The 25,202-nt window shown below is 44.1% G+C and overlaps 1 protein-coding gene across 7 annotated transcripts in view; it reads left to right on the top strand.

Moving 5' to 3' along the window:
• The first annotated feature begins 11,003 nt into the window (after window positions 1-11,003).
• ELMO1 (engulfment and cell motility 1) overlaps window positions 11,004-25,202 on the top strand; it is a 589,784-nt gene continuing 575,585 nt past the window's right edge. For 2 of the 7 annotated variants that reach the window (XM_027539538.1, XM_027539540.1), the window contains exon 1: window positions 11,004-11,371. The gene's annotated coding sequence lies outside the window, so the exon portion shown is untranslated. Of the gene's footprint in view, window positions 11,563-25,202 lie in introns of all 7 variants that reach the window. The other 5 variants (XM_027539537.1, XM_027539539.1, XM_027539543.1 and 2 more) reach the window with 4 other exon arrangements.

The raw sequence follows: 25,202 nt of genomic DNA, 5'->3' as shown, positions 1-25,202 counted from the left end.
AAAAATTATCTACCATCCAGTGACTGAAATCCTAAAAGATGATGCTGTGAAAGTGCTGCACTCAATATGCCAGCAAATTTGGAAAACTCAGCAGTGGCCACAGGACTGGAAAAGGTCAGTTTTCATTCCAATCCCAAAGAAAGGCAATGCCAAAGAGTGCTCAAACTACTGCACAATTGCACTCATTTCACATGCTAGCAAAGTAGTGCTCAAAATTCTCCAAGCCAGGCTTCAGCAATACGTGAACTGTGAACTCCCAGATGTTCAAGCTGGATTTAGAAAAGGCAGAGAAACCAGAGATCAAATTGCCAACATCCACTGGATCATCAAAAAAGCAAGAGGGTTCCAGAAAAACATCTATTTCTGCTTTATTGACTATACCAAAGCCTTTGACTGTGTGGATCACAACAAATTGTGGAAAATTCTGAAAGAGATGGGAATACCAGACCACCCGACCTGCCTCTTGAGAAATCTGTAATGCAGGTCAGGAAGCAACAGTTAGAACTGGACATGGAACAACAGACTGGTTTCAAATTGAGAAAGGAGTACATCAAGGCTGTATTTTGTCACCCTGCTTATTTAACTTATATGCAGAGTACATCATGAGAAACACTGGCCTGGATGAAGCACAAGCTGGAATCAAGATTGCTGGGAGAAATATCAATAACCTCAGATATGCAGATGACACCACCTTTATGGCAGAAAGTAGAGAAGAACTAAAGAGCCTCTTGATGAAATTGAAAGAAGAGAGTGAAAAAGTTGGCTTAAACTCAACATTCAGAAAACTAAGATCATGGCATCCGGTCCCATCACTTCGTGGCAAATAAATGGGTAAACAGTGGAAACAGAGACAGACTTTATTTTTTGGGGCTCCAAATCACTGCAGATGGCAACTGAAGCCATGAAATTAAAAGACGCTATCTCTTTGGAAAGAAAGTTATGACCAATCTAGATAGCATATTAAAAAGCAGAGGCATTATTTTGCCAACAAAGGTCCATCTAGTCAAGGCTATGGTTTTTCCAGTAGTCACGTATGGATGTGAGAGTTGGACTGTGAAGAAGGCTGAGCGCCGAAGAATTGATGCTTTTGAACTGTGATGTTGGAGAAGACTCTTGAGAGTCCCTTGGATTGCAAGGAGATCCAACCAGTCCATCCTAAAGGAGATCAGTCCTGGGTGTTCATTGGAAGGGCTGATGCTGAAGCTAAAACTCCAATACTTTGGCCACCTGATGTGAAGAGCTGACTTATTTGAAAAGACCCTGATGCTGGGAAAGATTGAGGGCAGGAGGAGAAGGGGATGACAGAGAATGAGATGGTTGGATAGCATCATCAACTCAATGGACATGAGTTTGGGTAAACTCCGGGAGTTGGTGATAGACAGGGAGGCCTGGCGTGCTGCAGTCCATGGGGTCACAAAGAGTCAGACACGACTGAGTGACTGAACTGAACTGATTCAGTGACTCAATTTCCAGGTTGTCCCAATAATATATTTAATAGCTTTCCTCAGTGAATCAGGATCTAATCAAAACTTACTTACTGTATTATTTATGTGAATTGCTGTTGTTCAGTCACTCAGTCATGTCTGACTCTGCAACTCCATGGACTGCAGCATGCCAGGCTCCCCTGTCCTTCACTATCTCCCAGAGTTTCCTCAAACTCATTCCATTGAGTCAGTAATTCCATCCAACCATCTCATCCTCTGTCACTCCTTTCTCCTCGTGCCTTTAATCTTTCTCTGCATCAGGGTCTTTTCTAATGAGTCAGTTCTTCTCATCAGGTGGCCAAAGTATGGGAGTTTCAGCTTCAGCATCAGTCCTTCCAATGAAGATTCAAGGTTGATTTCCTTAAGGATAGACTGATTTGATCTCCTGGCAGTCCAAGGGACTTTCAAGAGTCTTCTCCAGTCTTTATGTATGATTGACCTCTTTCTTTCTTATAGTTTTGAATGATCTCTTTATTTTTTCCTTACTGTTTTTTTCTGCTTTCTTTTCAAAATTGTCATGACACTGACATTTTGCAGAGTCCAGGTAAGCTCTCCTGTGCATGAGGAGTTGGAAAGCTTGACTGTATTGGTGCCCGAGAGCATGGGGAATTGAGCACCAGGGCTTTGGAAACCACAGTAAGCAAGATCTCCATGTGGGCTCAGAATGAGCTTCAAGAGCAGCAGCCCTGTCTGCCCTCAACACAAAGGCTCCAACACGAAAATGCCACAGACCAAAAAACTCTTTGGGGTCACCCATAAACATTTTCATCCACTCATATGATCATGGAGCGGGTGATGGATGTGTACGATCAACTGAGACTGGATCTCTAGCCAATTTGGTAAGCGGATGCTAAGTTGGAGTATAGTGATTAGAAAATTAAGGGAGGTCTGGATTGAAGAACGTAGCCTGAGCACTTGGGTTTTCTCACCTTTGTCAAAATTCCCATTGAAATAACAGTAAAGGTATACAAAAGGTGATCAATAGGAAACCACAGAGAGAACAGAAAGAGGGACCAGTAGCCAGAGCAGTGATGAAATTATGTAGTATGGCCAGTAGACTGGATCTATATGATCCAGAGTGCAGGGAGCTAATGCTGGGAGGAGACCCGGGGGAAAGGGGACACAAAGACACAGACACAGATCTGTCCAGCAGACTCCACACTGGCTTAGAGGCTGCGGGCACTGGGAGCAAGACTGGACTGCGGAACAGTGATTGAGGAATTTAATCAAGCAACAATCAAGGACCGGGTACAGAACAGCTGGGTCAGTGGGTCCCATCTATATTTAGAGGATGGTCAGCAGCAGTACTTTTTGCATGCATGCTAAGTTGCTTCAGTAGTGTCCAACTCTTTGCGATCCTAGGGACGTAGCCTGCCAAGTTCCTCTGTCCATGGGATTCTTCAAGCAAGAATACTGGAGTGGATTGCCATGCCCTCCTCCAGGAGATCTCCTCAACCCAGGGTTCGAACCTGTGTCTCTGATGTTTCTTGCATTGGCAGGTGGGTTCTTTGTCACTAGACCACCTGGGAAGTTGCTGTCTGAAGAAACTAAAAGATTTGCCTGAAAATACTATTCATTTTCATAGATATAAATATTAAGGAATATAAACCGATAATCTGTGATCACTAGACTATTAAAGAAAATCATCAGTCCCAGAGACAAGCACCAATGTGAACAAACAAAAAAACCTCAAATTAACAGATGATTCTGGAAATAGAGAATTTAAAAACAAAACAAATCAGTTTTTAATTAAAATGCCAGAAGAGAGTTCAAGAGATATGTCCTTAAAAAAAGAATTGGCTGCTGTGAAAAAAGGAACAATCAGAAATACCAAAAGGCATGATGAAGTGAAGTGGAAGTTGCTCAGTTATGTTCGGCTCTTTGCGACCCCATGGACTATACAGTCTATGGAGTTCTCCAGGCAAGAATACCGGAGTTGGTAGCCTTTCCCTTCTCCAGGAGATCTTCCCAACCAAGAGATCAAACCCACGCCTCATTGCAGGCCGATTCTCTACCAGCTGAGCCACAAGGGAAGCCCAAGATGCATGATGGCTAATGCTAAAAGCATTCACTAAAAGGGTCAGAGGATAAAGTCAGGAATCTTCTAGAAAAGCACAGAGCAAAAAAAGGAAGAAAGGTAGGAGATAAGGAGATATGATGCAGAAGATCCAACAAGGATTTAGATAGAACTTCCAGAAAAGAGAATACAAAAAATGAGATGAAAATGAAGAAAAGACAGAAAGAAATTTCCTGAGGTTGAAGAGAGACAACCCTTTCTTTTGAAAGGCTTATGTAGTGCCAAGAGAGAATGGTGATAAATACCCACACCCTTTTGCATCCTGACAACAGTTCAGAATGTCAAGGATAAAGACAAGATGCTAAATGCTTCTAGAAAAGAAAATACACATACACATGGGCACATACACAGACACATGAAGTAAACCACAAGAGAGAAAGACCACTTTGACCTCTCACTTTTTATCAGCTGGCAGACAGGAAGCCATGCTTTTTTAGTGTTCTGATGGCTGCCAATCTTCCAATCAAATGTACCTGCAAATAAAGATATTCTTATCCTGACTTAGTTCACTCTGTATGATCGACTCTCAGTCCATCTGTATCCCTACAAATGATCCAACTTCGTTCCCTTCTATGGCTGAATAAGGACTTCACTGGTGGCTCAGTGATAAAGAATCCACCTGCCAAGCAGGAGTTGCAGGAGATTTGGGTTCGATCTCTGAGTCAGGAAGATCCCCTGGAGTAGGAATTAGAAATCCCCTCCAGTATTCTCGCCTGGAAAATTCCATGGACAGAGGAGCCTTGCAGACTATAAACTATATATAGGCTACTGGGGTTGCAAAGAGCCTGAGCATACACAGAATATTCCATTGTATTTACATATTACATGTTTCTACCTATTAATCTGTGCAATTTAGAAAAATGGTACAGATGAACCTATCTGTAGGGCAGGAATAGAGATGCAGGTGCAGATAACAGACATGGGGACATGGGGGTGGGGAGAGTGAAGAATCGGGATAAATTGGGAAATTGCGATTGGCATATATTCACTACCGTGTGTAAGACAGATAGCTAGTAGGACCCTGCTGTATAGCACAGGGAGCTTAGCTTGGTGCTCTGTGATGACCTAGACAGGTGGGACATGGGTTGAGGGGCTAGAAGGGAGGCTCAAGAAGAGAGGCGATATGTGTGTACATGGTGACTGCAGCCTGAAATTAAAAGACACTTACTCCTTGGAAGGAAAGTTATGACCAACCTAGACAGCATATTCAAAAGCAGAGACATTACTTTGCCAACAAAGGTCCGTTTAGTCAAGGCTATGGTTTTTCCTGTGGTCATGTATGGATGTGAGAGTTGGACTGTGAAGAAGGCTGAGCGCCGAAGAATTGATGCTTTTGAACTGTGGTGTTGGAGAAGACTCTTGAGAGTCCCTTGGACTGCAAGGAGATCCAACCAGTCCATTCTGAAGGAGATCAGCCCTGGGATTTCTTTGGAAGGAATGATGCTAAAACTAAAACTCCAGTACTTTGGCCACCTCATGCAAAGAGTTGACTCATTGGAAAAGACTCTGATGCTGGGAGGAATTGGGGGCAAGAGGAGAAGGGGACGACAGAGGATGAGATGGCTGGATGGCATCACTGACTCGATGGACATGAGTCTGAGTGAACTCCAGGAGTTGATGATGGACAGGGAGGCCTGGCGTGCTGCGATTCATGGGGTCGCAAAGAGTCGGACATGACAGCAACTGATCTGATCTGATAGCTGATTCACTTTGTCACACAGCAGAAACTAATACAACATTGTAAAGCAACTATATATCAACAAATAAAACTTTTAAAAACATTAAAAAGGATATTGTCATACATGAAGATTCTCAGAAATGTTTATCTTCCATTCATACTTTCTAAAAAATCAATTTTCTTATATAATTCAGCGAAACAAATCTTACAAAGCAGAAGTCAGAGTATTCAAGAAACATGGGACATAACTAAAGGGGAATGAAAAGAAATCCTGGGAAAACTGTGAGGGAATAAGTGACGTTGGGATGGAAAATCTGAAGGCTTTGTGGAGAATGTCTTCAAGAGTAAAGTGGATTCCACGTGTAAGGGTATGGAAGACTTTAGTATGTTTTGGCAATTTTAAGACTCCAAGGAGGGAAAACCACAAAGTTGTGATGCCTCCATGAAGTAAATGAAAATATACCCAAATTGTGGGAATCTGACAGAGTCCAGAAGAGAGAATCTGTTCAGTCTTTTATTCCTGACACATTACTCTTCAGGAGTGACTGGCTTAATGACATAAGATTATATTCCTTGTCTTTAGGTACAGTCATACTATTTGGTTCTGCCATGCATAATAATGTAGAAGTTCAATGTTTGGTTGCACCGAGGCAGTAAGGCAAAAGCAAATCCTTGTTTGTGGGCTTCTACAGCTGGGATAAATGACCATCTGTTCTACGTGCCCTAAGCTTCCTTTGTATCATTTCTGCTTCTCCACTTCTTCCTAGCCTCTCGGTTTTGGTGACTTAGGCTCCATCCTCTCTATCTTTGGTTTACTGCAATAACTCCCTATCTGTTCTTCCCTGTGCCTTTTGGTGTCCCCTTTAATCCATTCTCTATTTGATAGGATGAACCATCAATATACAAAAACAGTCTCTTGCTTAAAATATTTCACTTGGAAAACAAATCAAAAAACCCTCAAACAAAAAGCTTTTCAGTGCCTTCCCATTAACCTTAATAATGCCAATGGCTTCCAGATTTTAGATTTTGCCCTCTGCTCTTGGATTCAATTTTGATATTCTCATACTTTAACCAAATTGACTTTTTAAAGGTCAATTTAAAAAGCACTATAACATCTATAGACCTTTATACAAACTGCTCCTGTTGATCTAGAACCCCTTCCCATTACCCAGCTCACAGACCCCTCGCCATCCTGGCTAATACCTACTCACTCACCCTTTGGGTTTCAGCTCTAGCAGAGTTTCCCCAGGAGGGTTTACAGATCATGGTAGCATCCCTGCCCCCTATGGTACTGCAGCCTTCCTTTACTATATCCTTCTACTATAGTCTCTCTTTTTAACTAGGTTGAAAGTGCCAGGAGGGGGACCCCCATGATTCTCATGCCCACCACTGTAGCCTCCCTTCTTCTCACAGTGGCTGTCATTTAAGGCATTCAGCACACATTGAATTAATGGATGATAGAGAGAAAGAAGGCTCTGCACACACACCTCCCTGCCACTCTGTTTGTCCCAGGGCTGACCCCAGTGGCTCTGGACTGCAGGTGCCTGCCTGCTCCGCAGACCTTGTTATCTCTGGTACAGCAGCTTCCTGGAGCTGAGGTCACTCTCTCTACCCCCAGAGCTGTTTCAAGACTGGAGTCAAGCCAACATAAGCCTGATTCTAAGACAGGAAAAGAGAACAGATTCTTCAAGTTATAGATCAAGGAAGTTGAGGCTGATTTGAGGGAGAGTTCTGAAGCAAATTATGAAATGTATTATTAAATGCACAGGACCCATTTGCAGTCCAATAAATGTTTTTAAAAAATGAATTAGAAATGAATATTTGTAAATGCTTAGGAAGGAAAGAGTTGATCAACATGAGTCATCATTGATTAAAAATATAACAGGCCATTTTTGCACTTGGGGTTTTCATGGTGATATTTGAGTACTCATCCATCTTATCTTGGAGTTTTGTAAGTTTTGTAACAACAGAGAATAAAGAGGTGGGAAACACAGGATAGAGTTATTAAATCTGGGTATTTCACCCAAATAGCTCTCTATCCTTCAACAGTACAAAGCTGTCCTGTAAGCATAGTTGTGGGAGGCAGTTTAGACTTGACGCTTCAGTGAATTTTGTTCTTTAGCTAGCCCTCTCTTCCATGCTTCCTTTTCTCCTAGCCATCTTGAGACTGAGGTGGGTGGTCCTGCAGAGGAGATCTTGAGCCCACTTCCCTATCCGCAGGCTGGCCCATTTGCAGAGAGACTAGCCCTGTCCTGGTGGAATTCCTGCAGGTACGAGTGATGGGCTGCACTTGGATTCTGATCCTTATTATCAAGTGGTCCCTCTCTCTACCACAGCATGACCTGATGATTGAATGATCTGGGCTCTGACCAGGAGCTAAAATAAAATCAGAGTCATTCATACTAGCTCTTTTCCTCCCCTACGGATAGAAACTGATAGGTAGGAAACGGGAGATGTTGCTGTTTATTTGCTGATTAGAAGGCTGTTCTAGGTAATAATAGCTAAGCTAACAATTAGTGAATGCTTGTACGTGCCAAGCCCTGCTTTAAGAGTTTTACTGTGTTAACTCAGTTAATCCTTACTCAACCCTCCCAGGTAGATATAGTTTTAGTCCATGAGTTAAGTCACTTGCATAGGGTAATGCAGCTAGTAAATGTCAATGCTGAAATTTATGTCCAACAACCAAGTCCAGAGATAGAGCCCTTCCACATGATACCACCACAACGCCCTCTCTGCACAGAGTGCCTGCTACAGACCACCAGCTAGCCCAGGGTGAAGGTGGATTTTTCTAAGGCATTTGACACATCTAAGATGTTTTTATGAATACAACAGAAAAATAAGGCTTGGCAATTGCACAGTTAAGAGGGTTGTTATTAGAAACTGAATGAACCAGATAACCCAAAGAATGCTGACCCCCACAATGGCAGAGGGAGTTTGTTAATAGGGTGTCACCCAGAACCTTAGCGTTCTACTTGACCTGCAGACATGGAGAGACACTGGACACCTGAATCAAATCCAAAGAGACCTAGAGATGGTGGACCAGAGAGTTTGGTTTCTAAGACTAACCTCGTAAGCACGGACATTGCCTAATGGTAACACAGCAAATAATTTTCAGTCTTCCCCTTGCACTGGATGAATCTGAAAAATAACTGCCAAGAGCTTAGGCTACATCGGTTCAGTTCAGTTGCTCAGCCGTGTCCGACTCTTTGTAACCCCATGGACTGCAGCATGCCAGGCTTCCCTGTCCATCACCAACTCCCAGAGTTTACTCAAACTCATGTCCATTGAGTCAGTGATGCCATCCAACCATCTTATCCTCTGTTGTCCCTTCTCCTCCTGCTTTCATTTTTCCCAGCATCAGGGTCTTTTCCAATGAGTCAGTTCTTCACATCAGGTGGCCAAAGTATTGGAGTTTCAGCTTCAGCATCATCCTTCCAATGAAGATTCAGTATTGATTTCCTTTAGGATGGACTGGTTGGATCTCCTTGCAGTCCAAGGGACTCTCAAGAGTCTTCTCCAACACCATAGTTCATAAATTGCTTTTAATGTCTAGTTAGTTCATTTATACTTTTTAAAAAGACAGAGACAGGTGTCCTTTACAAAAAGGTGAAAGAGATTTGAAGCCCTATCACCTGAAAGGAGTTAGATAGATGAGAATGTTTAATCCTCAGGAGAGAAAGTGTAGGTAGAATTCTAGGGTTATCCTCAAAGATCTGAAAGGTTATCTCCCTAGAAAGGATGTGACTTACTCCGTGTTAACTGCAGAGGGCAGTACTGGGACCAAAGGTTACAAAGAGGTGGAGTTGTCTAATTGCTGTGAGAAGTTCCCTGTCTACCCTTGGAACAATGATGACAGCTAACATTTACTGAATGTTCATGATGTCTGCACTAAAGGTCTTTATGTGCCTGAGCTAGAAAGTTGTGGATCAAATTCATACTTATTATTATAAGCATCTCATCATCATTAGTAAAGGCCCCATTTACTGACTGCTTATTAAATTACCTCATTTGATAGCTGCCCTGTTGACTGTTATTACTGTATCATTACTGTTTTACAGATGGGGAAATAAAGAAGCGAAATTACTTTCCTGGAATCATCCTGCTTTAAGTTATTGGTTTATAATGATCTGCACCCAAGTATTCATGCTCCTGATACTAACTCCTGGGGTTATGCATATAATAAGGGGTCAGATCAGAGTGGTTCACTAGAAATATAATGTGAGCCACTAATGAGAACCATGTGTATAATCTTATTTCTTCTAGTAGTTGCATTTAAAATGTAAAAAGAAACCAGTAAAATTATTTTAAATTAGTATATATAGTATACATTTATGTCTTAACCCAATAATTAACCCAACTGAATCATCACATCTAAACTATCATCATTTGTTGGAATGATGTAATCAATATTAAAATTATTAACCAGCTATTTTATCTTCTATTTTCACATGAAGTCAAGTGTCTACTTTACACTTACAGAACATCTTAGCACTAGCCACGTTTCAAGCATTCAATAGCTGCTTGGAGCTCTTGGCTGCTAATGGACAGTTATTATTCAGTCGCTAAGATGTGTTCGACTGTTTTTGACCCCATGAACTATAGCACACCAGGCTTCCCCGTCCTTCACTCTCTCCCAGAGTTTGCTCAAATTCATGTCCATTGAGTCGGTGATTTTATCTAACCATCTCATCCTCTGCTGCCCCTGTCCCCTCTTGCAACTCCGTCTTTCCCAGCATCAGGGTCTTTTCCAAGGAGTTGGCTTTTGGCATCAGGTGGCCAAAGTATTGGGGTTTCAGCTTCAGCATCAGTCTTTCCAATGAATAATTAGGGTCAATTTTACTTAGCATTGATTGGTTTGACCTCCATGCAGTCCAAGGGACTCTCAAGAGTCTTCTCTAGTACCACAATTCGAAAGAATCAATTCTTTGGCAGTCAGCCTTCTTTATGGTCCAACTCTCACATCTGGACATGACTATTGTGAATAGGTTTGACTACATGGACTTTTGTCGGCAAAGTGATGTCTTTGCTTTCTAATACAGTCTAGGTTTATCATAGCTTTCCTTCCAAGGAGCAAGCATCTTTGAATTTCATGGCTGCAGTCAGTGCAGGGTTAAAATTTAAATCTCCTTTGGGGCCTAGGTGGTGGAGTGGGTGGGATTGAAACCTAAAAAACACCTTTGCTTACATTCTAATGCCTCCCTGTCCCAATTTATCTCCTTTGCCAATTTCCAGGGAATGCATAGCAATTGTCTTTTCCTTCTCTGGTAGAGCCAGCATAGATACTTCAGAATTTTGGACAGGACAGGTGTTTCTCCTGCAACCTTGCAACAACTGTCATTTCCCTTCTGGCAGCTACTCAGTTAACGTGCTTGATTTCTGCTTTAAAAAGGACTAAAATAGGTTATATGAATCAAATAATGTACCTTACAGACCAAATTGGGGATAGAACGTCTTTATGCAAAGTTATGCAAAATTAGGGAATCCCTGGCTTAATTGATGAGAAATAAATCCCGTGGTCCGTAAGCGCACAGGCGACTGTGAGGAGGAGGAAACGTTCTGTCGTTAATTTTGTCGAGCTGTCCAAGAGTCCAGCTTCAAGTAGCTTTAAAACGGCCCACCGAAGTTTCCCCTCAAAATCCCAAACCAACTGCCAAAATTGAAAGCTTGTAAAAAAAATGCCACGCACTCCCGGCCTCCCGGAGGTGGCGCTATGAGGGTGACGGAGTTAATTAGTGCCTGCAAAACGCCGCTTGTGAGCTCATCCGAGAAGTCATGCTCTGCACACATATTATTTATAGCAGAACTGAGGCGTGCACGGTGTTTGACATTTCTATCTCTTTAAGTAAGGGGACTACAAAAAGTCGTGGGCACCCCCATCCCCCCCCACCCCCAGGCGAAGTGCGGTGGGCAGGCAGCAGAGCGCCGGCTGGAGGCGAACGCGCCAACCACGCGGGTCCCGGCGCAGGTGCCGGGGGCGCCGGCGGCCACTCCGCAGCGTCTGCTCTGTAGGAGAGTTCGCGGCTAATCTCGGGATGCCTTGCAGATGCAAAATGTGTCTCTGGCCAGCAGGAGGAAGGAAGAGGAAGTGAGAGCAGCGGCAGCCGGCGGCGCAGCAGCCGGCCGACCCGGAGTGTAAGTGCGTGTGCTCGGACGAGCGAGAGCGGGCGAGGATGGGCACGGGATAGATAGAAGCAGAGCCACTCACACCGCCGGGGCCCCTGAGCTGGGCGACAGAGTCTCCGGCTCCCCTTCCACGGTCGCGGGGTCGCTAGAGATCTTATCGCTGGGAACCCTCGCCGCCGCGGTCCTGCGACCCCGGGCAGGTTCGTAAAGTTTCCTGGGCTGGCGCGGCGCCCTGACTCGCTGACCTCAGCGCGGCCCGGGAGGGACCTGGGGCTGGGGCGAGGAGGAGGCGTCTTGCTCCGGGGGACTCTGGGCGCCGCGGAGACTTTTGTTTCCTTTCTGGGGGCGCCGCGGCGCAGGCGGGGGTGGCCGCGGGCTCGGCGGGGTGAAGGCTGCTGGCGCGCCCGGGCACTCCGCAGTTGGGGAAGTCAGGGCAGAGGGGGAGGCGGCAGGAGGAATGGGAGCCGAGGGGGGGCTCCGAGGAGGGGGCGCAGGGCTCGTGACCGGGGAACCAGCCGAGACGTTTCGGCCAGGGCTGGTTGCAGGGGGTCGACCTGGGGTTGCGCTGCTGGAGCTGGGGGACTGGGGACTAGGGACGGGGAGAGTGGGACTGGGGGCTTGGGCACCACAGAGGGTGCGCGGGAGAAAGGACTGGCAGCGAGGACTCCCGGCTTTTCTCAGGCGCTCGAAGATGGGAGGGAATCCCCCGGCAGGCGCGCTCCTGGCAGGGGGCGGTGATGGTCTAGAGGGGTGGAGGGCCCGGAGGGACGCGAAGGGGCGGCAGGGACAGCTGGGAGCCCCGGACGACTGTTAGTAAATACCCGCCTCCCGGGGACACTCAGAAGTCCCGGCTGGGACCCGGAAAGGAGGTGGAGGGGGTGCGGTTCGATGGGTGACCCTGGCATCAGAGGAGGGGCGCACGGGGCGTGCCTTCAGGGAAGGGAGGTAGCAGAGTTCTGGGGGCCCTGGAGTCCGAAGCAGAGCGGGGCGGCTAAGATCACAAGAGTAGCTTTGAGGAAGAGGAAATACAGAACTCAGCCGGCCGTGGGGTGCGCGCGTGTGTTTGGGGTTGGGAAGTCCGTGTGGTGCCGCGGGCGCGCGCGAGGGCGGCGAGCGTGTGTATGTGTGTGTGTGTGTGTGTGTGAGAGAGAGAGAGAGAGAGAGAGAGAGAGAGAGAGAGAGAGAGAGAGAGAGAGAGAGAGAGAGAGAGAGACAGACCGAAAGACGAGAGGGGCTCTGGAGCCCTGGAGTCCATGCCGCTGAGTGACCCTCTGCCGCCTAGATGCTGTTTGAAATTGACTGATCCGGACAAGGGTTGTTGACGGTGGGACCTGCGTTGACCTAAAGCCAAGGGCTTGGACCCCGGTGGTGTGACCCGGCTCTGCGGGTCTCTGGACAGCCCCGGGTCGTCGCAGGGCATACTCTGTGGTGCCCAGTGCCCCAAAATTGGGCCTGCTAACATCACTGGCCTTAAATGATACGAACTTAGATCGTTATATTTAAGATTTCAGAGAATCTGTGACAAGGGTTTCTCCACCCTTGAGACAGAGGCCGCGGTGCTCCCCACGGTAGCGCTGCCAGTGACTTGGGGGTGAATTTTTGAGTTGTTCTTTTTTTGGTCTATAAAATAAAAATAATTAATGACCGGCATTTATATATCAACTCTTTGAGGATAACTTTGGGAACTAGAGGGGCCTAACACCACTCAGGCTCGCTTTCAGATCCAAAAGGTGTCAGTGGCCATTACCATCAGCCTCCTTTGATCATGGTTTTCCATAGTATCTCACCTCCATACCTACTGCCCAAGGTTGTTTCAAAGTGTATTGTTCCCCAGTTTGTGAGTTGGAAGGTCAGATCCCCTGCTGTCATGTGGGGGACATTTTTTTTTTCTTGTAGCTGACCTCTGCCCCTGCTCTTTACTGCGGTAGATTTCCTATCTCTTAAGGGCTGTGGTTAAATGTGCATATATATTGCTTTCTTACTATGGCTTATGACTTGATTTTGATTGTTTTTAATTAGATGGACTGGATGTCCTCTCAGAAAATCTGAGGGAATAACCTTGAGTGTTCAGACTCTGCAGGAGGGAAGGGAACTGTGAAGAAGCTGGATAGGTGTCAGGGAGGGGCAGGCTGCGAGGCTGGCCCACACCTGAGATGGTGGAATTCGGGAGCAGACACATCTACCCCTTCTTCTTTCTGTCTCATCTCTCTGCCCTTCTTGACTGCAGCAACTCTGATTGCCTCACATTCTCCTTTTTCACCAAGTTCTGTCCCCAGGGTCTTTGCACATATTATTCCTTTGTCACAAGGAGCTTTCCCCCATGTGTCCAGATGGCTCACTCCAATGCTTCCTTCAGGTCAGTTGTCAGTTTATAGGAGGGCTTCCCTGATGACTGTAGAATAGCAACCAGCCACTCCCTGGTCCTTTTCAGTCTCTCAGTTTTCCCTCTAAACATTTATTACCCTCTGGTATTATATATTCATTTCTTTGTCTGCTTATTGTCTATCTTGACCATTAAAATGGAAGTTCCACAAGGGCAGAAACCTTGTCTTATTTACAGGGCCAGAACCTAGACTGATTCCTACCTAGTAGGTGCTCAATAGATACTTGTTGACTGACTAAGATGGGCCTTCATGGGAGAGGCTCACCAGGGAAATATGTCGAGAAAATACTACAGCATCAGGGACAAGTAAGAAAAGACTTTTGCCTTTTCTCCTCTGTCGTCTCCCCATGCTCAGCCGCACCTCTTGCAGATCCCTTTCTGCCTTGAGTAAACTCCTCCCTGTAGAATTTCAGCCTGAAGAAAGGAACTGAGAAATGATTCCTTGGGAGAGTGAACAACCAGTACAGTTTATTAATAACACATAACCGCTTTAGATCTGGTATCTGTTTCATCACTCTCCTTGGAGAATGTCTTTTTAAAGTGTGTGTTACTTTAGCCAAAGGAAGACTCCCCTGGGAAGAAAGGTATTACTGTGAGTAGAGTGAAGTCAGAGACGGCCACTGTATGCCACTCCACTCCCCCAGTAGATGGGAGTGAAGGAGAGGAGGAGAGGGAATAAAGGAGGAAGGAGAGGAAGATAGAATGGAGCTGGGTAGCAGATGCTGGGGAGAAGAGAGATGAGAAAAGCCCAAGAGAAGAAAAGTGAAAGAGAGGAAATGGGACGAGGGGCTTCTACAGTGCTGTTAACAAATCATACATATTTATTAAATTGAGATAAGACAACATTTGAGTGTTTTAAAGTAATAAATAACCCCCCTTTGGGTTTTGGGTGTGAATGGGTGGGGATAAAGGTGAAGGAAGGGCATGCTTTGAAGCCCTTGCAGAGAGGATGTGGCTGGGGGTGTGCCAAGGGGCTCCAAACACACACTTTGCTGACATTATCGTTTTTCTGAACACTGTAGGTTTATAGGTAATCATTCCTATGGAGGACATATCCTGTCTGGATCTAAGACAATGGGTACCCTTAAGGTTTGTAACTGAAGCCTGCAACCACTTTTTAATGCCTGAAACCATCCAAGTGGATCATTTGATTTTTAAGACATCACAAAGCCTCTCTACATCACCAAGCCTCAAGTGTTTCCTGCTAATTACTCAACTCCATTTCTGCTTCTTCTAGTTAACTAGTGTTTTTAAAGCTTAGGGTTGCAACAAGGAATGGATCATAACATCAATTTCTTAGGTCCAGACCAGCAGTTGAAAACACGAAATAGAAGAGAGTACAATGGAAAATAGAGTGTTTTACAAAACAGATACCAAATCTAAATGCCAAATATATTACTTAATATGAGTCGTGTTGAAAAAAGTCTGTTTTAATAATGCTAGGCATATACAATTGGAGAAGGAAATGGCAACCCACTCCAGTGTTCTTGCCTGGAGAATCCCAGGGACAGGGGAGCCCGGTGGGCTGCCGTCTATGGAGTTGCACAGAGTCAGACACGACTGAAGTGACTTAGCAGCAGCAGGCATATACACTTTAAATCATTTGCCAAGGATAGTGATCAAAGTGTTCACGGGGTCATACTTTAAGAAACACTTAGCACCCTCCCTCATTACAAAATGCTATTAGTTTAATCTCCTGCAAGAGATGCTATTTCCCAGTGTTGAATCAGATGCAATAAAAGCATCAGCCATTGACTCAACCTTTAAAATACTACTGTTTATAGAACTCAATGGTCTGTTAGGCCCCAAGAATGCCATTTTGACAAAGCTGGAGATCCAGGTGTATGGTTTTCACTTTAGTGATATAGAAGGGCAGTAGATTGTATGTAATAACTTAGCATAAAATGAGTGAAAAATACTCTTTTCTGGCTAAGTTTTAGTTTAGAGCTTATGAGGTCTTTAAGCTTTTGAGGTCTTTGGAACTTACTCCACTGAACTTTTTCTTTCATATTCTACACCTCACAGTTCTCAAATGCATGATTTTAATTACTTTCAGAGGTTTGCAAAGACAGAAGTAATCTTGTCTGGTGGCTGCCACACTGCTGTGATACACAATTAGATTAAGCTTCTTAGCTGACCAGGGCTTGGAACTGGCCAACCAAAAAAACAAAAAGGCTGAGAACTTCAGTACCATTCAAAACATCAGGATTTTGAAGACCAGTTACCCAGGGAAGAGAGTGTGGCTCCCATGAAATGTGTGTGGCCTGTGAAAGCCTTTGAATATGCCTGGTGCGGCACTTTTAGATACAGCGAAGCTAGCCTGAAAGCACAGTGTACACACTGCTTGCAGTTTTTGGGTCCCTGGATAATTTAGGTTGTCTGAGTGTCAACAATTGGAACTTATGTTTAATAGCCAGAACTGAACACCTCAGATCACTCTTATGATCCATGATTAATTTAACTTGTGACTTAGCACTATGATTTCTGAACTTTTTTAAGATAAGTGCAGGTCAGTTTGAGCAGAATTTTGTCACCAGCCTAAGGTGGGGTGAACAGCCAAGTATCTGGTAGGAATCTGTGTGGGAGAGGGAATGCTAGATCATCAAACAGTATTAACCACAGCAACAACCTGGCCTACTACTGAGTAGAGAGATTAGTCACATGTATAAATAGAAGGAGATGATGAGTCTCAGTGTTCTAGGCCCCCACAAACACTGATTTCCAGAATCTGAGCAAGATTATTACTGGAACCTTAATTTTAGGAGTTGAGGCTACCGTTTTGGCTATTTTAGTTCTAACAGTTAATGCAGGGAACATAACTTTCCTCAGTAGAAAACACTGGCAAGCGTACTACTTGTTGGGCTCCCAGACTGCTGTGGGTTGGGTGGGTTATACTTGCTGGATAAGGAGCAGAGGTTAGAGGGCGGCAGGAGTGAGTAACTCTGACTGAGCATTGCCCCAGTGGCCTTGGGGTCACAGGATTCATGCTACATCTTCCTCCTTGTGCCGGCAGCTGACATGCTTCCTCCAGGAATGCTGTTTTGGAGACAGTGGGGAAAAACTGGTATAGTGTTCTTATCCATTTTATAGAAGTGGCCTGGAGAAATGAAATGTCACTGTTGTGCTTGGCTAGTAGATCTGAACCGACATCTGCCCTTTCTGACTCTTTATGCTGCTGTTTCTTTCACATGCCGCATGACTCTTATGTTGACTGCTTATTCTTCTTGTTGGTTCTCTTGGACTAGCCTAGTCTGAGGCCAGGACCCCCATGTCAAGCTATGCTGCAGCCCATCCAGGGTACCCTTCACTCCTATATGCTAGTAGAAATGCCCTGGGTTCTGATGGATGTGTCCTGGTTGCCATGGCACCTAGGGATGCGTCTGTCATCACTGAGGCCAAGTTGTTCAGTGCCTAACTTTGTATATCCCATTCCAGAGCTGACCTCTTTAGTCCTGGGAGTCAGTGATCCTTCTCTCAGGGAGAGTACGCCCATCACCTAAGCTCATGATATTGAAGCATATAAGCCAGAATGCAATTCATTAATCAAAAATGAGACTGAGGTTTGTCAAGGAGAATAGACACATATTCTTTAACCAACAGTTTTTTCTCTTTGTGGATGAGTCATGATGAAATCAAAAGCGTGGAACTACTTGGTGTGGTGGTGATGGGGACCAATTTGGAGGAAGGAATACATTTAAAGTATCTTCCAGCTAGTCATACCTTTTTTGCTACTTGTCCTGCTCCATATATTAATACCAACCAAGGGAACCAGAGACTAGAGTCTTTAGCCAGGATGGTTTCTCCATTGGGTGATGCTGAGGCTGCAAATTCTCTTTTTGTTCATGCAGGCTATTGCCAATTCTATGTTGATCCTTTGTGTCAGGCAGTCTCAACCTCGCACTGTTGACCCTTGAGGCTAGATGATCCTTTGTTGTGTCCTGTGACTCTTAGGATGTTTACTAGCTTCTCTGACCTCTACCACCTGATGCCAGGAGCAGCACACCGGTGTGATAACCAAATATGTCTCCAGACATAATCAGTTGCCAGTACCCTTCCCATAGTAAGAACCACTGTTTGGTTTTCTTGCATGAATTAGTCCAACTCTGGGCTATCCAACAGGCTAGACTTTTGACAGCAGTTATAAGTGGCCCAGTTTTCTATTCACTGGTGATTCCTTTGCCCTAAGGTGGCTTTTTCACACGTGGGTGGTCTCACCCTTTATGTTCATTTATTTCCTCTAGTTCTCCAAGTTTCCTCTCTAGCTTCCTCTCCTAAAACTGCAATTGTTTTCCTAACCCAAATTGCTTTCAAGTCAGTTTCATGTGTGTTTCTTCCTGTCACCCTCTGGTTGAAAAAAACTGTAGCTAGTGATTTTATGTCTCTGTTTCCTCACAAGGTCTTGAATTCTGGCCCATGGTTACCGCGTTAGCTATATCCTCCACATAATGGGAATAAAATCAATGAAACAGGAGGATGGTCGCAGAATTTAGCTGGGCTTGTTCATAGGTCTCTGTTACGAGATTAAAGAACTGTCTGTGTGGGGATGAATTGAGAGGGTGAAATGCCTCCTCTGCTGGTAAAATACACCTTGGCTAGTTGGGTAGTGATAGATACTAATGGTCCGTTAGGGTGATCAGGACATTGCTTTAAGATGCTGCTAGATGTGGAGTCCTTTTCCACTCCGTCCATTAGATCCCTGTCCTACTCTTGCCACATTTGTTTTCTTATGTAATTATCTGTCAACCTTTTATTTACCTTCACTGTTGTGCTGCTAGAGCAGGGCAGCGTCTAGTGGCTTAGACGATGTAGATATAGCGATATTGCCGGCTCATGTACTAGCTGTATCTCCCTGAGGCAGCCACCTTCTTACAAGTCACAGCCCTATAGCCAACCTCCACCCTTCCTTCCGCCCTTTGTGCTTTTTTTTTTTTTTTTAGTTTGAGATTGCATTTAGAAAGCCAGTGTTTTGTGCTCTGGGGTTCTGTGGCTGAGCAGTCCTGGATGAGCTATATTTTCCAGGCTGCTACACACAATTACCCTTAATTTCGAAGCATAATGCATTTCAAAATAATTTTTTTTCCCCTGTTTTCAGGCTCTTTTATCCAAATGCAGAGCCACAGCTGGCTCTGCCCTTGGCCCCCAGAAGGCATGTGGCTTGGGAGGTGGAGCCAGTGGAGGGACTTTGGTTAGGTTGCGTAGTTTTGGCTGAGTGAAGAGAGAATTCCAATAACACTCAGTAAGACTAGTTTTGCCTTGACTCTTGCCCACTTTCACCACTGCCCCACCCCATCATTTTCAGAGCATTTTTATGGTGGACCATGTGCCCTCGTTATTCCAGCCATGCACCATTCTGTAGGAAGTGGCCAAGTATTCAGACATTTAGATTTGGGGGATAGGACTGATCCTTTCATACACTAAAATAGTAAATGTTTGTTGTGTATGTATGTGTGTGTGTGTGTGACAAACACACACACAGACACACACACACACATATCCATGTAGCTCTCCTAATATTGAAAAGTCTTTATGAACAAAGAAACTCTTCTATCACCTGCTAAATCCTGTTTTCTCCAGTGCTTATCATTTTTATTTTTAAAGCAAGTCAGTATAAATCACATTAAATCAAAATTTTTATCAAGGAATGTATTTGTTTCCATCATCCTTAAACTTACTTTACTGCCAAGTAGTGACTTCAACTCGTTAGAACTACTTTCTCAATTACTGCCTGTTCTTTGAGGATTTGGAGAAACATTTGCCTGGATTAGGATAAGAGAAGCACAATAAAAGTTTATTTATTTATTGTAGTATATATATTTTAAACGGGCTTCCCTGGTGGCTCAGTGCTAAAGAATCCTCCTGCCAATGCAAGAGATGTGGTTTGATCTCTGGGTGGGGAAGATTCCCTGGAGAAGGAAATGGCAAACTCACTCAAGTATGCTTGCTTGGGAAATCCCATGGACAGAGGAGCCTGGCAGGCTGTTAGAGTCCATGGGGTCGCAAAAGAGTCATATACGACTTGGTGACTCAAACAACAGTGAGAATGTTTTAAATGTGTGCCTTATACTTACATATGCATGTAAGTATTTTTAAGTTGAAATATGATTGGGCTTATAGCATGCTTCATAATACTTCATTCATTCAGTAGCCATTTTGATAGCATTTTATGTCATACAATCAAGACTCTTGCTGGTCCTTATAAGACCCACTTCAGATGAGCAGTTTGGTGAGGGGAGCGGTCACAGAAACAAATTCATTAATAGATAGTCATAATAGAGTGTGACAAATGTATGTTTAGTGTGTGTAGATCACAGAGGAAGGAGTTCACAATGAAATGACTTTGAGAATGTTCTGGAAAGCTGAATGTTAAAAGAAAGAACTGGTTAAGTCTGGGGAATACAGCAATCAGCGTGGTGGGGAGAAAGTTTGAGAGATGCCTTGTGTCAACTCTTCTGGGAGCTGGGCATTTGGATTGAGTGGAAAGGAATGCTAAACGATTTTAGGCAAGAAAAAGACTCAGTTGGAATTCAATAAGGAGCATAAGTCCCAGAGCCACAGGGAAGATAGATTGGATGGTACAGCAGGCGGGAAGTGCCAAGGAAAGATGGAAGCTGTACGCCACTTCCTTCTAGGCCCGCCCGAGGAAACACACAGTCTTGATCAAATGAGTAAATAAAACTTCCTGTATAAATGCAATTCCATTTTCAAGTCTGAGGAGTGGGCCAGTCCTCTTCCTTTAAAGAGACAACTTTCAGAGGGCCAACCTTTCCCCCTCTCCAGGCTGGATTCAAGCCAGAAGGAAAAAATATTGGCATTGATGAAAATAAAAGATTTGGCGACTGAATGGATTTGGAAAAAAGGGAAAAGTCTTTGAGGTTTAAATCTAAATAAATATGTGTTGGTTGAGGGTTCTTTTCTCAGCCTCAGATTTTATACCTTTCAAATGGGCATAAGTCCCTACCTCTTAGAGTTGCTGAGGTAACTAAACATAATAATGATTGTAAAATAAGATACCCCAAAAGTACTGGGTTGGGTTGGATTTGCTGTGATTGTTGATGTTATCATTACTGATGCAGTAGTTTTGATTCAAGTTTTTTATTCAGATATTTTCCTGAAATCATTTAAAGACATACATTTATTATTTTATCCTCTTTAAGTAGCTTGGGGAATTCCTCCTAAAATCTTGACTAGACTGTTAGGTTGATTTACATATCTTTTCTTTAGGAATACAGGAGAAATAGACTGTAGGTTAGGGAAAATTACCATTGATTGTGAATTAAAAGAACTGACATAATGAATAATGTTAGCAACATGGGGCCCTCAAATAAAAGCTCTTGTAAATGGATCTCTATCCCCCATTCTTTGACAACTAACCTGGAATTTTACTGTTTTATTATTATTTTACTTTGGGTAGAGAGAATTGAGGTTGCTAATTGGGGGTGTTTCCCTTTCCTTGAATTCAGCCTTCCTGAGGCTATTTGTTCTTATTTGGTGTGGAGGGGAGCCCCGTGAGAAACCCACAGTTTGTGGAGCAATAGTGGAGAAGTATTTGGCAGGAATTTCATTCAGTTGAACTGGGTTTCATATGATTATGCTGCATGTTAAGGACTTAGCTCAGTGGTTCCAATAATGCTTTGTAACTGTCCCTTTCTAAGTCGTTTGGAACTTCTCATGAGTAGGGGATGGTTGAAATGTTCACTGGCAGGTGAATGGTAAGAAAGTATTCATTTTTCTTCTTTAATTTGAGCCTATAAATCAGATTAGAAAATATTCTGGATATAAGCAATAGGAAACTAAAACTAGGATGTCTACAATCCTGAGTGTACAGCCACAGTATAGCTCTGTCATCCCAGCGTGAGTAATTGTACCAAGTTTCTCTTTCACAAGTGCCCCAGGTTGGACAGTTCATTTTATGGCCACCTAAGTAGAAGCCACCTGTTTCCATTTCTACTCATTTTCCCGGGCCCTTTCCAGTTTATTTGGATGCCTTTTCTACTTCATGCTCCTTCAGGATGGCAACAACTAGCTGAAAGGCTCACCAGCTCATTAAGCAGTAGCTCATGTAGCTGCCACTTGGTACTGGCTTTTATGAAGTGGGTTGAAAAAACAAAAAGCCTCAACATAGACACTAAACTGCCATGAAGTATGGGTGTAGGAGAGAAATGTGCCAAGTGAAAACTACTTCTCCAAGGCTGTGCTTTGAAAAGTATAGTCCCCACACCCCTTTTACTATAGTCATGAAAAATCTCTTATCTAATCACTATAATCAAATCTTGTCTGGTACCTGACAAATTATACACTCTCTTTAGTGTACAACAAAATCCCCAGTCACGTTCTCTTCTCCCAGGTAGGGTGATAAGTATGGATTTTTCATTGCTAGATTGTCAGTTGTGTGGTAAGGCCTCTTTACTATCTATCAGGATTAGTATGTGGCTTTTAAATAGGATCCAATGTTAAAATAAATGTTAAAGACCCATACAAAGATTTATATAGTGAAATATAAATTTACGATACGTCACTGGAGAGTTACATCCACAGCAAAATATAGATCAGATCAACAGTGATTCAAACATATTCATTCACCTTGGACCCGTTTATAGATAATACATGTCAGGGAGACTGGCTGCAGAACAATGCAAGGCCCAGAGAAACAGTATAATAGCAGTTTCAATGTTGAATTTCACTCTTCTTTCAAAATCCAGGATTTTTCTGTAGCACATCAAATGCGGTAATGCTCTCTCGCTGCCGTGTCTCTGTTGATTTGTCTAAGTCATTTTTGCCTCACTTGAACCCGTTGCATTGGAATATTATGTCTACTTGGTGAAGGATGGGGAACAATGCTGTGAGAACTTTGCTTCAGGAACATGTGAAAGAGTACAGTCAGGGCTGCAAGCCCTTCATTACCTGAGCCAGGGCCAACTGCTGGCAAGATGGCAGAGAGGAGAGGGCGGTAATGGTGGGTTCATTTATATCCTCGTGAAGCCTCATTCTACTGTAGTAGAAATTGTGTTGTGATTATTGCCAGCTTATTTAGGGCCATTTGAAATCATTCAAATATGCTGATAACAATTCCAGCATTTGAAAATGCCTTGAAACAGTCTGAGAATCGGCACCTGGAGCCGAGAATGATAAGACTCATGAAGGTGTACAAAAATATAGGAAGTAAGTCATTGTGAAAACCCCGAGGTCTGTTTTTATTTCAGCATATATTTTTTAGACAATGAACAGGCTTTAGGGTAATTTTTTACAGCCAAATCAAAGCAAGGCCCAGAGAAATGGCATAATAGCATTTAATGTTGAACTCCACTTTTCTTTCAAATTCCAGGAATCGCATTAGGAAGAGTTGGGCTCATCCTTTTGAAATGGTAAATGCAAAGGAAGGTATCTTGTAACATAGGTAGGGGAAGGGAAACCACCAGAGGACTTGATTCTTCCTGGTGCTGGAGAGACCCTGGAACCTTTAACCTTTAGGAGAGAGATCAGAGTACGTTTAAATTCTTGGTGGCTACTGTGGGATCTGCATCAGCTGCCAGTGTTTGCTTTTGAAATACTCTTTAATTCCTTTGTTCATCCACAAATATTTATTGAGCACCAGCTATGTACCATGGGTATGCTAGATGATACATAAACAATGGTGGGTCTCCTTCCTAGGGAAAAAAAAAATAGCCCTGTAGCTGATGTCATGGACTTCTTAGACCTCAGTGGAGGAAGTGTACATTAATTACAGAATCACACAAAAAAATGTGGCATTCAAACTGTGCCGAGGGCTATGGAGGAAAAGGTCTGATACTGGGGATTAATACAGCCAGAGCTGGGAAGGGAAAGAACAGATTTTACTGGGGAAAGAAGAGTCCCTGCCTATGGCTAGTATGTGTGAAGGTCATTTGAAGGGCAGACTTGGATGTTGAAGGAACTGAAGCTAGAACACAGGGCAGGGAACTCTCCAGGCCTGGATTAGACTGGAAAAGAGGGCTCATTGGGACCATGGGTCTGGGCCTTTCTCAAAAGAGCAATGAGCAATCGCTGAAGTGTTTTACCCAGGGGAGTGATGTGATCACATTTATGTTTTGCAATAATCTTTCTGACTTCAGTGTGTTAACTTTTACATCATTTAAAACTGGTCACAATGTGACCTCACTATTACTACTTTTAGAATCTTCACAATTTCTAAAATAATCAATTGAGCCACTAGTGTCTCCTTCAGATTTTAAAGAGCAGTTTAACTGAGTGATTTAGCATGGATATCTCAACCACTTAAGAAGGATAAAGTCCCTAGTTCTGTGGTTCACAGACTTCAAAATGCCTAAGAATCACCGGGGACCCAGAAACTGCGTTTTAACAAGTCCCTCAGGTTGATTCTGATGCAAGTGGCCCTCTCTCCACTTTAAGAAGCCTCATCCTAGAAAGTGCTAGAGAGTGAAAAAAGAATTATAAACCTCAAGGTAAAACATTATCAGGCAGCCAGTCCAGGATAGAACCTCTTTATTGCCTGGATTTTAGCGTGGGCCTGTTCTCCCCATACTGGTGGGATTTTCTTACAGGGCACCTGAAATGGATTCTAAATCCTTTGGGTTTCTTCTCATTTATTTCCTAATCCTTTCATATGCAGCTGTTTTCTCAGATCTATGGCTTACTACTTCTGTGTCTCTGATATTTTACTTTTCATTTTGTTGCCATTTAATAAGAATCTTCTTCTGTGCATACTAGGTCACTTCAGCAGTGTAGGACTCTTTGTGACCCTCTGGACCATAGCCCACCAGGCTCCTCTGTCCATGGGATATTCCAGACAAGAATATGGGATTGGGTTGCCCGTGCCCTCCTCCAGAGGATCTTCCCGACCCAGGGATCGAACCTGCTTCTCTTACATCTGCATTGGCACGCGTGTTCTTTACCACTTGCACCACCAGGGAAGCCTGGGAATCTTCTTAGATAAGGCCCAAATGAAGCTATGAGGTGGGGAGGTGGTGGGAAGCCTGCCCCGATGAGGAGGTGGTGAGAAGCCCTTCCATGGGTTTTGCTCAGTTTGCCATCTGGAGCAGGAGACTGGCACATTGTGCAGGGGAGAGACCAGTCAGCCCATAGTTGCCACAATGTCGAATTTTTTCCAGGGACGTAAGGGCCCCACTCCAGGACTCTTGCCTGGAAAATCCCATGGATGGAGGAGCCTGGAAGGCTGTAGTCCATGGGGTCGCTGAGGGTCGGACACGACTGAGCGACTTCCCTTTCACTTTTCACTTTCATGCATTGGAGAAGGAAATGGCAACCCACTCCAGTGTTCTTGCCTGGAGAATCCCAGGGACGGGGGAGCCTGGTGGGCTGCCATCTATGGGGTCGCACAGAGTCGTACACGACTGAAGTGACTTAGCAGTAGCAGTAGCAAAGGGCCAGGGATACCAGGGGGACTACTTTCGGGAAGGGCGTCTCCTTTCGCTCCCCTGTTCTGGTGCCGTCTTAAAATTC

The sequence above is a fragment of the Bos indicus x Bos taurus genome, chromosome 4 (genome assembly GCF_003369695.1).
Source record: "Bos indicus x Bos taurus breed Angus x Brahman F1 hybrid chromosome 4, Bos_hybrid_MaternalHap_v2.0, whole genome shotgun sequence".
NCBI classification, from domain to species: Eukaryota; Metazoa; Chordata; class Mammalia; order Artiodactyla; family Bovidae; genus Bos; species Bos indicus x Bos taurus.
Note: the sequence above shows the minus strand (reverse complement) of the source record. Positions and strands in the feature narration are given on the sequence as shown.